Consider the following 13,820-nt stretch of genomic DNA (forward strand, 5'->3'; position numbering starts at 1 on the left):
AAAAACTTATCCTGGAGCAGACTGCAATAGTGACCATAACCTGCTCACAATTAAAATAAAAATCAGGCTAAAAAGAATAAATAAAGAAAATGAAACTAGAAAAATAAGAATTGATGGACTAAAAAGAAAAGATATTAGAGAGAAATATCAAGCTGAACTAGAAAATAAGATTAGCAGTATTGATACTGTTTCTTTCTTTTAAGGTTACACGGTGATCAGCACTCATATTTGTAAATTTAGGGACACAAAAACACATGTGTTGAACAGATTATTTTATTAATTACTAATAAAATAAAACTTGACGTTTCGACCCCTACATCGAGGTCATCATTGGAAGAATACAACTGTATAAGGAACCAAGCTACATGCTCGTGCCCTGTATACCGGTAAACTAAATCTACGTAGTTAATAAATCGTATTTCCTAACCTGACCTATAGTGATAAAAAAATAAAATAAAATAAAATAAAAATAAAATAAATTAATTAAAAAAACAATATATATATAAATATATATATATATATAAATAAATGTATATATAAATAAATGAAAAGTTTGTCCTTGTTGGGGATCTAAATAGCAGAGTAGGAAATGATTGTGAGACATACAAAAATATTTTGGGAAAATTTGGAGAAAAGAGCAAAGCTAATAATAATGGCAAATATCTGTTGGATTTCTGCTCAGGGCATGGACTGGTTATTACTAACACCATGTTCCAACATAAAAATGTGCACAAATTCACATGGAGAGAAGAAACTAGGAATAAGAAAAGTCTCATTGACTATGTTATTGTTGATAGTGATGTTTTCTCCCTTCCAATTTCAAATCCTCTGTACACCAGAGTGTACGGAGGATTTGAAATTGGAAGTGATCACTATTTAGTCTTGAGCAGCATAAAATTAAATTTCATATTGAAAAGAATAACATGTAAGAAAGTTTTAAAGCGAATAAAAGTTGAGCAGCTCTCAGATGTGAACTGTAGACTAAAATACACAAAGATTATTGAAGAACAAATGAAAGAGTTTGAGAACAGGAATCAAACCTTGGACATTCAGTGACAAACTCTGAAGAAAACATTGATTGATTCTGCCAGAGAGGCATGTGGTGAGGTTGTCTGTAAGGATAAAAAAATCAGAACTCCCTGGGGAGACACAGGAAGTTAAAGAGGCAGTGAAGGAAAAGAAGAAAGCTTACCAAAAGTTCTTGTCAAATAAGTCAGCTTGTGCTCTTAGAGAATATAGAGACAAATGCAGGAATGCTAAACACTGTGTAAAACTAGCGAAACAAAAGTCATGGGAGGACTTTGGCAAGAATATAGAAAATAAATATCAAGAAGGTGGCAAAATATTCTGGAGGTTGTTGAAGAAGCTTAAGAATGGAGGAAAGAGTGCTGTAAAAGGAATTAGAGATGATAAAGGTGAAATGAAAACAGGAGAAAAAGATATCCTTGAAGTATGGAGTAATTACTTTGAAAAACTGCTAAATGAAACAAGCAGTGATGACAGCGCAGTGATGACAGCACAGTGATAAAAAACACTGACCAGGCATGCAGTCAGGAATGCATATCCATACTTGAAGTAGAAAAAGCCATCAAAGGCTTGAAATGTGGAAAGGCAGCAGGAGTAGATGATATTCGACCAGAAATGCTGAAGTATGGTGGTATAAGAGTCTTACAGTGGCTGCACTGCATAGTTCAGAAAGCCTGGACAGAGGGAATAATTCCCGATGATTGGAGTAGGGCTCTCATAGTACTCATATATAAAAAGGGAAATAAAACTGCATGTGAGAATTACAGAGGTATTTCCCTACTGAGTGTTCCTAGCAAGATCTATGCAAGTATACTTGAGAAACGGTTGAGAAGAATTGTGGAAGAAAAGCTTGGTGAAGAACAAGCTGGATTCAGACCAAATAGAGGCTGTCAGGATCAGATCTTCACTTTACGACAAATAGTCGAGAAAGCATGGGAATATAACAAAGATCTGTATTTAAGTTTTGTCGATTTGGAAAAGGCATATGACAAGGTGCCAAGAGAGAAGCTATTCAATACGCTGCAGTTATATGGTGTCAATGGGGCATTATATCAAGCAATACTTAGTGTATATTTGAGTTGTAAGTCAGCAGTTAGAATTGAAGGAGGTACAGGAAGGTGGTTTAATGTTAAATCTGGTGTGAGACAGGGATGTACATTATCCCCTCTGTCATTCAATATCTATATGGATCACATTATGAAGGAAAGTGGTATTAAACCTGATATTAAAATTGGAGATGTTAATGTCAGCTCTTTGCTTTATGCAGATGATGTTATACTTCTAAATAAATCTGCTACAAGTCTGACATTGAATAGCTGTTGTAATAGATATGGTATGAAGGTCAGCAATAAAAAGACAAAGACAATGAAAATAGGCAGAATCATTGAAAATGTCAACTGTGTCGTGAATGGAGAACCTGTGGAACAAGTAAAACATTTCAGCTACTTAGGCACGATTTTTACTGAAGATGGTAAATTAAATATAGAAATAGACAATAGAATCAGCAAAGCTGGTATGGTGGGAAGTCATCATCATCATCATCAAATTCCTGCCATGTACCCTCAAGGGGTGTACAGGATATGATAGTAGTACATGAAAAAAATTACATCATTATTAATTTCCTATCTACAATTTTCCTCCAAATCAGTCTGTTACTTGTCAAGACTCCAACATTATCAGATCTTATATTTCTATCGTCTAAAGCATTTTGTACCGTATCAATCCACCTATATCTTGGTCTTCCTCTGGGTCGTTTTGCTGCCAATTTGGCAGAGAACACTTGTTTTGCTAATCTTTCCTCGCCCATTCTGTTTAAGTGACCATACCACATAAGATTAGCTCTGCTAAGGCATTCCTGGATGCTGACAATGTCAAGTTCTTTCCTAATATCCTCGTTTTTAATATGATATTGCCATTGATGCCATCTGTTCATGCCTATAATCTTTCTCAGGACTCTCATATCTGTGGTCTCTAGTCTTTGGTCAAGTGTTTTACTTCTTACCCAGCTCTCAGATCCATAAGTTAAAAACTGGTTTGAACACTGTCTTGTACACCACATAGCCTTTAAAGGAATGCGGAGAACCGACCAGGGCTTCTGACCTAATGTCCAATCCTCACCTTCTCGTGGTGCACCCTGTTGGGTATCTACTTGGATACTGAACGGACGAGGATGGGCTGGCAATTTGGGATTTAGCCGAACAAATTGTATTCTTATTGGTTAAACCAAAATATAGAAAATATAGAATGGTGGGAATTCAATTGAATAAATTCATATGGAATAAGAGAGAAATTAGTCGGAACACTAAATTAGCCGTATACAAGACAGTGTTCAAACCAGTTTTAACTTATGGATCTCGGAGGTGGGTCAGAAGTAAAACACTTGACCAAAGACCACAGATATGAGAGTCCTGAGAAAGATTATAGGCATGAACAGACGGCATCAGTGGCAATATCATATTAAAAACGAGGATATTAGGAAAGAACTTGACATTGTCAGCATCCAGGAATGCGTTAGCAGAGCTAATCTCAGGTGGTATGGTCACTTAAACAGAATGGGCGAGGAAAGATTAGCAAAACTTGTTCTCTGCCAGGTTGGCAGGAAAACGACCCAGAAGAAGACCAAGATATAAGTGGATTGATACGGTACAAAGTGCCTTCGACAATAGAAATATAAGATCTGATAATGTTGAAGTCTTGACAGGTAACAGACTGATTTGGAGGAAAATTGTAGATAGGAAGTTAGTAATGATGTAATTTTTTTCATGTAGTACTATCATATCCTGTACACCCTTTGAGGGTACATGGCAGGAATTTGATGATGATGATGATGATATAAATAAATAAATACAACTACAATAAACTGCTAAAGTCCTCATGCATTAATATTCTTCTGGATAGTTCTGATTGTTATAAAATGATTTCTTTCAGTTGCTGTTGAATGTTACAAACACTTCACCAGGTTGTCTTCTTGTAGTGGGATTTTTCTAAGGCTAGTTTAGGTTGTTATACAGGTTGCAGATGGGTCCTCCACATTCTTGAAATGGTTAGGCCGTTTTTGTTGAGATTTCGGTTGTGTTTGAGCATTTCACATGACTCTTTAAATTTTCTCTCAAACCAGGTTTTGGTGCGGTGTAGGGACTTGTATTTTTCCAGTCAATTCTGTGGTATGTTTGGAGTGTGTGTGGTCAGAAAGGCCGGTTTTACTAAAATGGAGGTATTTAATGTATCGTTTGTGTTCGTCTTGTCTGATTGTGATAGTTCGCCCTGTTTCCCCTATGTATGGTATGTTACATGTGCATTGTATTTTGTATATCCCTGGTGTGCTAGGTGTGGAAGAGGATCTTTAGAAGAACTGAGTAGGTGTCTTAACTTATTTGAGGGTTTAAAGGTAGTTTTAATGTTGTATTTGTGAAGTGTTCTGTCTATTTTTTCAGAAATGCCTCTAACATAAGGAATGGCAATAGCATTCTTGAAATCTTTTTTGTTCTTACTGGTATTTTTATAGAGGATCTTGTGAATAGTTTTTTTACTGTATCCATTTTTGATAAATGTTTGGTTGATGATCTTGTATTCGTGGTTTAGAGCCTGTTCATTAGAACAAATAGTTAGGGCTCTGTGTTTAAGGGTGCTTATGACACCTAGTTTTTGTATTGTGTGGTGATTGAATTTTTGTGTATGTATTGGCTAAGGTAGGTTTGTAGGTTTGCTGTAAACTGAGAAGGAGAGACATCCAGAGGGAAGACGAGTGACAAGTGTGTCTAGGAAAGGAAGAGAGTTGTTTTTTTCCATTTCAATGGTGAATTGGACAAAAAAACTATTCACAAGATCCTCCATAAAGATACCACTAAGAACAAAAAAGATTTCAAGAATGCTATTGCCATTCCTTATGTTAGAGGCATTTTTGAAAAAATAGACAGAACACTTCGCAAATACAACATTAAAACCACCTTTAAACCCCCAAATAAGTTAAGACACCTACTCAGTTCTTCTAAAGATCCTCTTCCACACCTAGCACACCCAGGGGTATACAAAATACAATGCACATGTAACATACCATACATAGGGGAAACAGGGCGAGCTATCCAAATCAGACAAGACGAACACAAATGACACATTAAATACCTCCATTTTGGTATAACCGGCCTTTCTGACCACGCACTCCAAACATACCACAGAATTGACTGGAAAAATACCAAGTCCCTACACCGCACCAAAACCTAGTTTGAGAGAAAATTTAAAGAGTCGTGTGAAATGCTCAAACACAACCCAAATCTCAACAAAAATGATGGCCTAACCATTTCAAGAATGTGGAGGACCCATCTGCAACCTGTATAACAACCTAAACTAGCCTTAGAAAAATCCCACTACAAGAAGACAACCTGGTGAAGTGTTTGTAACATTCAACAGCAACTGAAAGAAATCATTTTATAACAATCAGAACTATCCAGAAGAATATTAATGCATGAGGACTTTAGCAGTTTATTGTAGTTGTATTAATATATATATATATATATATATATATATATATATATATATATATATATATATATATATATATATATATTTTTTAAATTAATTAATTAAATTAAATTAAATGTTATTTTTATTTTATTTTATTTTATTTATCACTAGAGGTCAGGCTAGGAAAAAGGATTTATTAACTACGTAGATTTAGTTTACCGGTATACAGGGCATGAGCATGTAGCTTGGTTCCTTATACAGTTGTATTCTTCCGATGATGACCTCGATATAGGGGTCGAAATGTCAAGTTTTATTTTATTAGTAATTAATAAAATAATCTGTTCAACACATGTGTTTTTGTGTCCCTAAATTTACAAATATGAGTGCTGATCACCATGTAACTTTAAAAGAAAGAATCATCATAATCCATGGAGATGTGACTCATACGCAGTGCAGCCTCTATGGTAAGCTAAAGATATGTGTTTCCTTGTTAATGAATCGACTAGCCTTTTTGAAACGATGTAGAGACAGCAACGTAATACCCAACTGCATTAAACTAAAGAAGTTTAAATCACCTAAAGTGCTCCATATTTACGCCTGTTTGGAAAAAGCCTTGTTACGAGAACAAATCCACGAGGCACGTAAAAATCTAGCATCCACCCAAGCCAAAGTTCTACAACTTAAATTTGAGTTATCCAACTATGTTATTCCAGAAATTTGGGAGATTCTAGACAGGATCACTGACGACTCGGACAAGCACTCGTTACTGAAATTTTTTTTTTTTTTTTTTACCGAAAAACAAAGAAAATTAGTAATGAAATTTCAAGCCCTACAACAATAGAAAAACACAAGACCATGAAGATGCCATTACGAAAGGAACAGCCATAATAACAAACCAACATCATAAGGAGCAGCCAATCGCCCACAAACAATGTTAGGAGCAACAACCACCATCGGATCACTGCTTGGTTATCAACCAATCAAACCACAATCTCACCCAAGGTGAACTCTCGCTGCTAAAGAAAGGTTTGAACTACGGCATTGCTCCGAGGTCAATAAACAAACGATATCGTGTATCATAATGAGAGAGGTTTAAGATCCCTCCCCACCATTCTGGCTGATAAAATACAAATGGAAACATCGTGTATACTAAATTCAAACAAAAAACTAAGCACCAACTTAAACAAAACCGAAAATCTAGCCCTTAAATCCTTAAAAAATAACCAAGACATTATAATCACGAAAGCAGATAAAGGCAATGCCACTGTCCTTTTAGACCATACAACATACATTGAAAAAATGAACCATTTAATATCGGACCACAACACCTACCAAATGGTAAACTACAACCCCACAAAACGTAACAAAAAGAAAACAACTGAATTAATCAAATCCGTCCACACATGGCCCGAAGAAACAACAAAAAAATTAATACCTCAGTATGCCCGTGCGCCCAGAATTTATGGCCTGCCAAAAATACACATACAAACCAGGCACACCGCTTCGTCCGATTGTTGAAGGAATTGACAGCCCAAATTATCACTTAGCCAAAAAATTAGCTGCCACACTCAAGGAATTGGTAGGTCAGTCCCCTTCCTACATAAAAAATACACAAAATTTCATTAATAAAATTAATAACATTACACTCAACGACCAAGATTTATTAGTCAGCTTTGACATAACTTCCCTTTTCACCAATGTCCCGATCAGTGACATGATCTTGCTCCTACAGAACATATTTCCACATGCCATCACGGCCCTCTTTGCCCACGTACTCCGCTCCGGATATTTCGTGTGGCAAAACAATTTTTACCTTCAAAAAGAAGGTACAGCCATGGACTCACCACTTTCTCCCCAATAGCTAATGCATGTCTAAAGCCCAAAATTTGGCTCAGATACGTCGATGATATTTTTGCCATTTGGCCCCACCGCCACGAAGCTCTAAATACATTGCTTAGCCACCTAAACAAACAACACAAACGTATCCAATTCACCATTGAAATGGAAAAAAACAACTCTCTTCCTTTCCTAGACACACTTGTCACACGTCTTCCCTCTGGCTGTCTCTCCTTCTCAGTTTACCGCAAACCTACACACACAGGCCAATACATACACAAAAATTCTTACCACCACCCAACACAAAAACTAGGTGTCATAAGCACCCTTAAACAGAGCCCTAACTATTTGTTCTAATGAACAGGCTCTAAACCATGAATACAAGATCATCAACCAAACATTTATCAAAAATGGATACAGTAAAAAAACTATTCACAAGATCCTCCATAAAGATACCAGTAAGAACAAAAAAGATTTCAAGAATGCTATTGCCATTCCTTATGTTAGAGGCATTTCTGAAAAAATAGACAGAACACTTCACAAATACAACATTAAAACCAACTTTAAACCCCTAAATAAGTTAAGACACCTACTCAGTTCTTCTAAAGATCCTCTTCCACACCTAGCACACCCAGGGGGTATACAAAATACAATGCACATGTAACATACCATACATAGGGGAAACAGGGCAAACAGGGTAAAACCAGCCTTTCTGACCACGCACTCCAAACATACCACAGAATTGACTGGAAAAATACCAAGTCCCTACACCGCACCAAAACCTGGTTTGAGAGAAAATTTAAAGAGTCGTGAAATGCTCAAACACAGCCCAAATCTCAACAAAAACAATGGCCTAACCATTTCAAGAATGTGGAGGACCCATCTGCAACCTGTATAACAACCTAAACTAGCCTTAGAAAAATCCCACTACAAGAAGACAACCTGGTGAAGTGTTTGTAACATTCAACAGCAACTGAAAGAAATCATTTTATAACAATCAGAACTATCCAGAAGAATATTAATACATGAGGACTTTAGCAGTTTATTGTAGTTGTATTTATATATATATATTTTTTTTAATTAATTTATCTGATTTTTATTTTATTTTTTTTTATCACTAGAGGTCAGGCTAGGAAAAAGGATTTATTAACTACGTAGATTTAGTTTACCGGTATACAGGGCATGAGCATTAGCTTGGTTCCTTATACAGTAGTATTCTTCCGATGATGACCTCGATATAGGAGTTGAAACGTCAAGTTTTATTTTATTAGTAATTAATAAAATAATCTGTTCAACATGTGTGTTTTTGTGTCCCTAAATTTACAAATATGAGTATTGATACTGATAGACTCCTAGAAGTAATGTGAACTGATCTAAGAGAAAAAATCAAGGAATATGCTAAAGGTCTTCTGGGTGAGGCAGAGAGGAGAGGAAGGACGCCCTGGATTACTGAGGAGGTGATAGAAAAAATGGACAAAAGAAGAAAATGGAAGAATAAGAACATAGATGAAGCCCTAGTCAGGTATAAAGAGATCAATAAACAAGTAAAAATCCTGGCTAAAAAGGCAAAGGAAGACTGGCTCAATCAGGTCTGCAAGGAAATAGAGGAAAATGATACAGCAAAGGATATGAGAAAGGTCTATCAAGGCTTGAACTTGATTTCAGGGAAGAAGAGAAGGATAAAAAGCAGTGCTTTGAAGGATGAAAGAGGAAAGATTTTGTTGGAAAAAAAGGATAAGATGGAAGAAGTATGTTACAGAACTTTATGGAGATGAAGATAATCTGGAATGTGATCAGATGGAAAATGATGATGTCCCAGAAATTAAGGAATGGGAAACCGAAGCAGCCATTAAAAGAATAAAGGATAGAAAAGTTACAGGAGGGGATGATATTCAAGGAGAGTTACTGGAGGCATTGGGAAAGGATGGAATAAAACTTCTATCCATCATTTTTAATAGAAGTCTGGAGGAGGATATAAATATAATACCTAAAGACTTCGTAAGATCTATTTTTATTCCTATTCCCAAGACTACAAGAACAATGGATTGCAACAAGCTCAGACCTATCAGTTTGATTAGCCACGTTGCAAAAGTCCTTATCAACATAATATATAGAAGAATGGAACAGATGATAGAGACAGAATTAAATGAAGCACAGTTTCGTTTCAGGAGAAACAGGGGAACCAGAGAAGCTATCACAACACTACGATATTGGGGGCAAGAATGATCAAGTGCAATAAAGATTTATATCTATGCTTTGTGGACTATGAAAAAGCTTTCGATAACGTTAATCACTCTGTTTTATTTGATAAAATAGGAATAGATAAAAATATTATGAGGATTTTGTTCAGAATATACAAAACTCAAGAAGCCAGGGTCAGATTTGAAGGAGAGGATACTGAATGGATCCCCCATAAGAAACGGTGTGAGACAAGGGTGTGGGATGTCCCCCACTCCTTTTTAATGTCTATAGTGAATGGATGATGAAGGAGGACTTGGAAGATCTGAAGGATGGAATAAAGATAAATGGACACCTGATAAATAATATAAGATATGCAGATGACATTGTACTTATGAGCGAAACAGAGGAAGGCTTGCAAAGAATTTTGAACAGACTGAACAGGGTCGGAAATGAGAGATATAAAATGAAAATAAACATTCAGAAGACAAAAGTGATGAAGATTTCAAGGAAAGGAAATGATGGGATGGAAATCACTTTGAACGGACAAAGAATAGAAAATGTAAAAAGTTTTGAATACCTTGGGATTTGGATAACAGAAGACAGTAGATCTAATTATGAAATTAAGAACAGAATTAAAAAAGCAAAAGTAGCATTTTTCCAAATATACCACATATTAGGAAACAGAAATCTGAACAAACAGATAAAAGTAAGAATCCTCAAGACAATGATCTGGGGCGTGAGGATGTATGGATGCGGGTCCTGGACGATCAATAAGGAGATGGGTGACTGATTGAATGCATTTGAAATGTGATGCTTGAGAAAAATAAATCGTATCAGCTGGACTGAAGGAGTGAGCAATGAAGAGGTTCTTAAAAGATTCAAAATGAAAAGAGACTATATGGCTAGTATCCAAAGAAGAAAAATAGCGTTTGCAGGACATTTGATAAGGGGTTCTTCTGGAGCTTCCCAGAATAGTATTGCAGGGGATGGTGGAGGGAAAGAGAGGAAGACCCTGACTGCAATGGAAAGACAACATCAAAGATTGGACGGGCAAGAATCTTACAGAAGCAAGAGATAGAGGCATGGAAATGGACTGTTCATCAGCTGCAATCTTCTTAAAGAAGTATTAAGACAAATCTTGCAAAACTAGTGCGATATTACAGTGATAATAATATGTAAATCAAAATTCAAATACAATAGTTAGGTTTTGGAAAATGAGTTCAGGTGAGGTGGATTCTGATCAATAGGGTCCTTTGTTCATATATTAGATAAAAAGAGCTTACCAACATTGGTTAGAATAAAATCTACAGATAAAAAAAACATTTTAAATAACTTAGAGAGAGAGAGAGAGAGCCCTATCTACCTCCATATAAGATCAACTAGCTCATTTTACACTTGAAAAGATCATCCTCATAAAGGTTCCTTGCGTTCTCATAAGAGATTGAAACCTCATTCTTCCCAATTAAAGCAATTGTGCATTGTATGTATGAACTAAAGAGGTGCTCATAATAACAGAAATCAAACCAATTATAACACCATGCATTTAGGCATTTCAATTGTTTATCACTCTTCTCAGATTAACAAAAGTATTCACTGATTTTCCCATCTACAAATTTGAAGCAAACTAAAAAAAAGAGATTTTTATTTTAAATAAAAATCAATCTTTAAAACAATTTTCACTGAAAAGTGAACAAAAAATATCAACATTGTTGAAATTATTTTAAGGAAATTATTAAGACAATTACTTTATAAATCTTGCTTGTATTCACAAATGCATCATTTCAGCTAATTTGCTCCTGATATAGGAACAGAACAAAGGAATACTTCTAATCAAAATAAAATGTTAAATGGGACTACACTGGGTTTTAACTATAAAGATATTAAAAAAAAAAAAACTTATTTTTCTAAAACTACCACATTAAGCAGCTAACAGCATACACTAATTGTTGCTAGTAATCTTTAGTTCATACTGATGTGCTCATTTCAAACTTGTAATGTTTGTTGAAAATGATAAGTTTGAGAGAAATCACTGAGAAGTGCAAATGTTTTTGAGGGTAAATGCAAAAGTATTTTTTATCTGAGTAGTTACAAAATTGTTAAATTCTAATTAATTCATACCAAATGATCACTAGAGAATGCATTTTGTATTCAAGTTAAAAATTAAGCAAATGAAATGTCTTTTATGCAAAACTATTCAGTTGGCAGAGGAATGGAATCTGATTTGGATTAAATGAGATTTACTATCTAACACTCGTCTGCCAATTATCTCCATCTCTTAAAAAAAACTGAGCACATGACAAACAATGGTTAGGTGATTACATTTCTTTTTCACACACTGTTTTTTTTCCCTCACAAACATAAAAGTGACCTTGGTATATTATACAGGGTATTTCAAAAGGGTGTTTGTAACTTTGCAGGAGAACACAGAATAACTCGGAAGATGTACAAAAGCTGAGTATCATAATGTAGTGAAACACATAAATTTTTGGTCATGTAACTTTATTACCTAATAACAACACTAGATGGCAAGATATGTCACACCATCTGAAAATAGTGACTTTCGATGGTGCAAAGTGAGCATGTCATGTGTTTTTGTTTGAGAAAATTAAGTCTGCAACACAAGTTCAGAGTAATTTTCGCAGGCAATACGGCAAAGAACCTCCCAGTAGGCACAAGCATTTTGTGGAAACATGCTGTTCTGTGCATCCAAAGTCAATGGGAAGGCCGAGTGATGCTGATGTGATTATGTCACATCATCTGAAAATAGTGACTTTCGATGGTACAGAGTGAGCATGCCGTGTTTTGGTTTGAGAAAATTAAGTCTGCAACACAAGTTCAGAGTAATTTCTGCATGCAATACAGCAAAGAACTTCCTAGTAGGTATACAATTTACATGTGGCACAAGAATTTTGTGGAAACATGCTGTTTTGTGCGTCATCTAAGGTCAACGAGAAGGCCAAGTGCTGTCGATGCTGTTGTGGAAGAAGTTTGGGAAAGTTACCAGAGAAGCCCTGAAGTCAACCAGATGGGCATCTCATCAAATTGGAATTTCACATGTGACTGTGTAGTGTGTTTTACAACAGTGTCTACACTTAAGGTGTTACAAATTTACCCTCGTACAACATTTGAAGAAAGACGATATGAAGATGCGCCAGGATTTCTGTACAGAAATCATTAGTGAGATAGAACAAAATGAGGACTTTTTTTTGGACACGATCGTTTTCACTTTTCCCATAAGTGGGCAAGAAAACACTCAAAACTGCAGAATTTGGGAAAGCAAAAATCCACATGCAATCATAGAACATTCACAGCACCCCAAAGGCTAACATTTTTTTGCACCATAATGGACCCTTCTTTTTTTCAGAATCTACCATTACTGGTGGTGGTGGTGGTGTGTATCTGCACATGTTACAAGGGTAACATGTGCAGATACACACCATACCTAATACCACAATTAGATGATGATGATGACAACGACAGATGCTTACATTTCCAGCAAGATGAAGCACCTCCTCATTACTTGACAGACGTAAGGTTGTACCTCAATGCCCATTTTCCAGGCCGATGGATTGGTACCAATCAATTGGTTGTGGCCATGCCTGTAGCATGGCCACAACATTCCCTCAACCTTAAACCGTTAGATTTTTTTCTTGTGGGGGCTTTGCAAAAGATCGAGTGTTTGTACAATGACTACCAGTCAATTTGGATGAGCTGCATTCCAGAATTAATGCTGCCACTGTCGAAGTTACGGCAGACATGCTCTGCCGCGTGTGACAGGAAATTGATTACAGATGGGATGTCTGCAGAATTACTGGAGGCAGTCATATTGAACTTTAACTGTCTGTATTGAAACCCCAAGTGTAATAAAAATTGTTCATCTATCGCTATTTACCTTCTAATGTCATTCAAGTTATATACCCCCTTTGAAACACCCTGTTCTGATAACAGTTAACAGAAGTTTAGTTCATTATATTAATTAAAACTCAGTAATTAATAACTCCTGTTGATGCCACCTTAAATGGTTTTGTCTTCTTAAATATGATATTACAAAATGATTATAATAAATATTTTATTATCTTTTCATGTGCTGATATTCAGCACTGCAATTTTCTCTGAAAAACACAAAGCTAACATTTTAAAAATTATGAATATTTTCAAAAAGTTAATTCTCATTACAGCAAATTTGTAAGGATCACAGGAAAACTTTGTTATAGTAGATAGTTTTGCTATATTGAATTTTTTTTAGAAGAGCATCACATCCATGATAATAATAGTTTTGTTTGCTATAGTAACAGTCAACTATATCACATAACTAT

At 35.6% G+C, this 13,820-nt stretch overlaps 1 protein-coding gene across 1 annotated transcript in view; it reads right to left on the reverse strand.

Annotated features, from left to right (window-relative positions):
- The window catches only part of Rs1 (Dead-box helicase Rs1), a 293,164-nt gene that overhangs the window by 174,693 nt on the left and 104,651 nt on the right, over positions 1-13,820 (reverse strand). The window lies entirely within an intron of this gene.

The sequence above is a fragment of the Typopeltis vanoorti genome, chromosome 9 (assembly GCF_054136105.1).
Source record: "Typopeltis vanoorti isolate ZY-2024b chromosome 9, IOZ_Tvanoo_1.0, whole genome shotgun sequence".
Classification (NCBI taxonomy): Eukaryota; Metazoa; Arthropoda; class Arachnida; order Uropygi; family Thelyphonidae; genus Typopeltis; species Typopeltis vanoorti.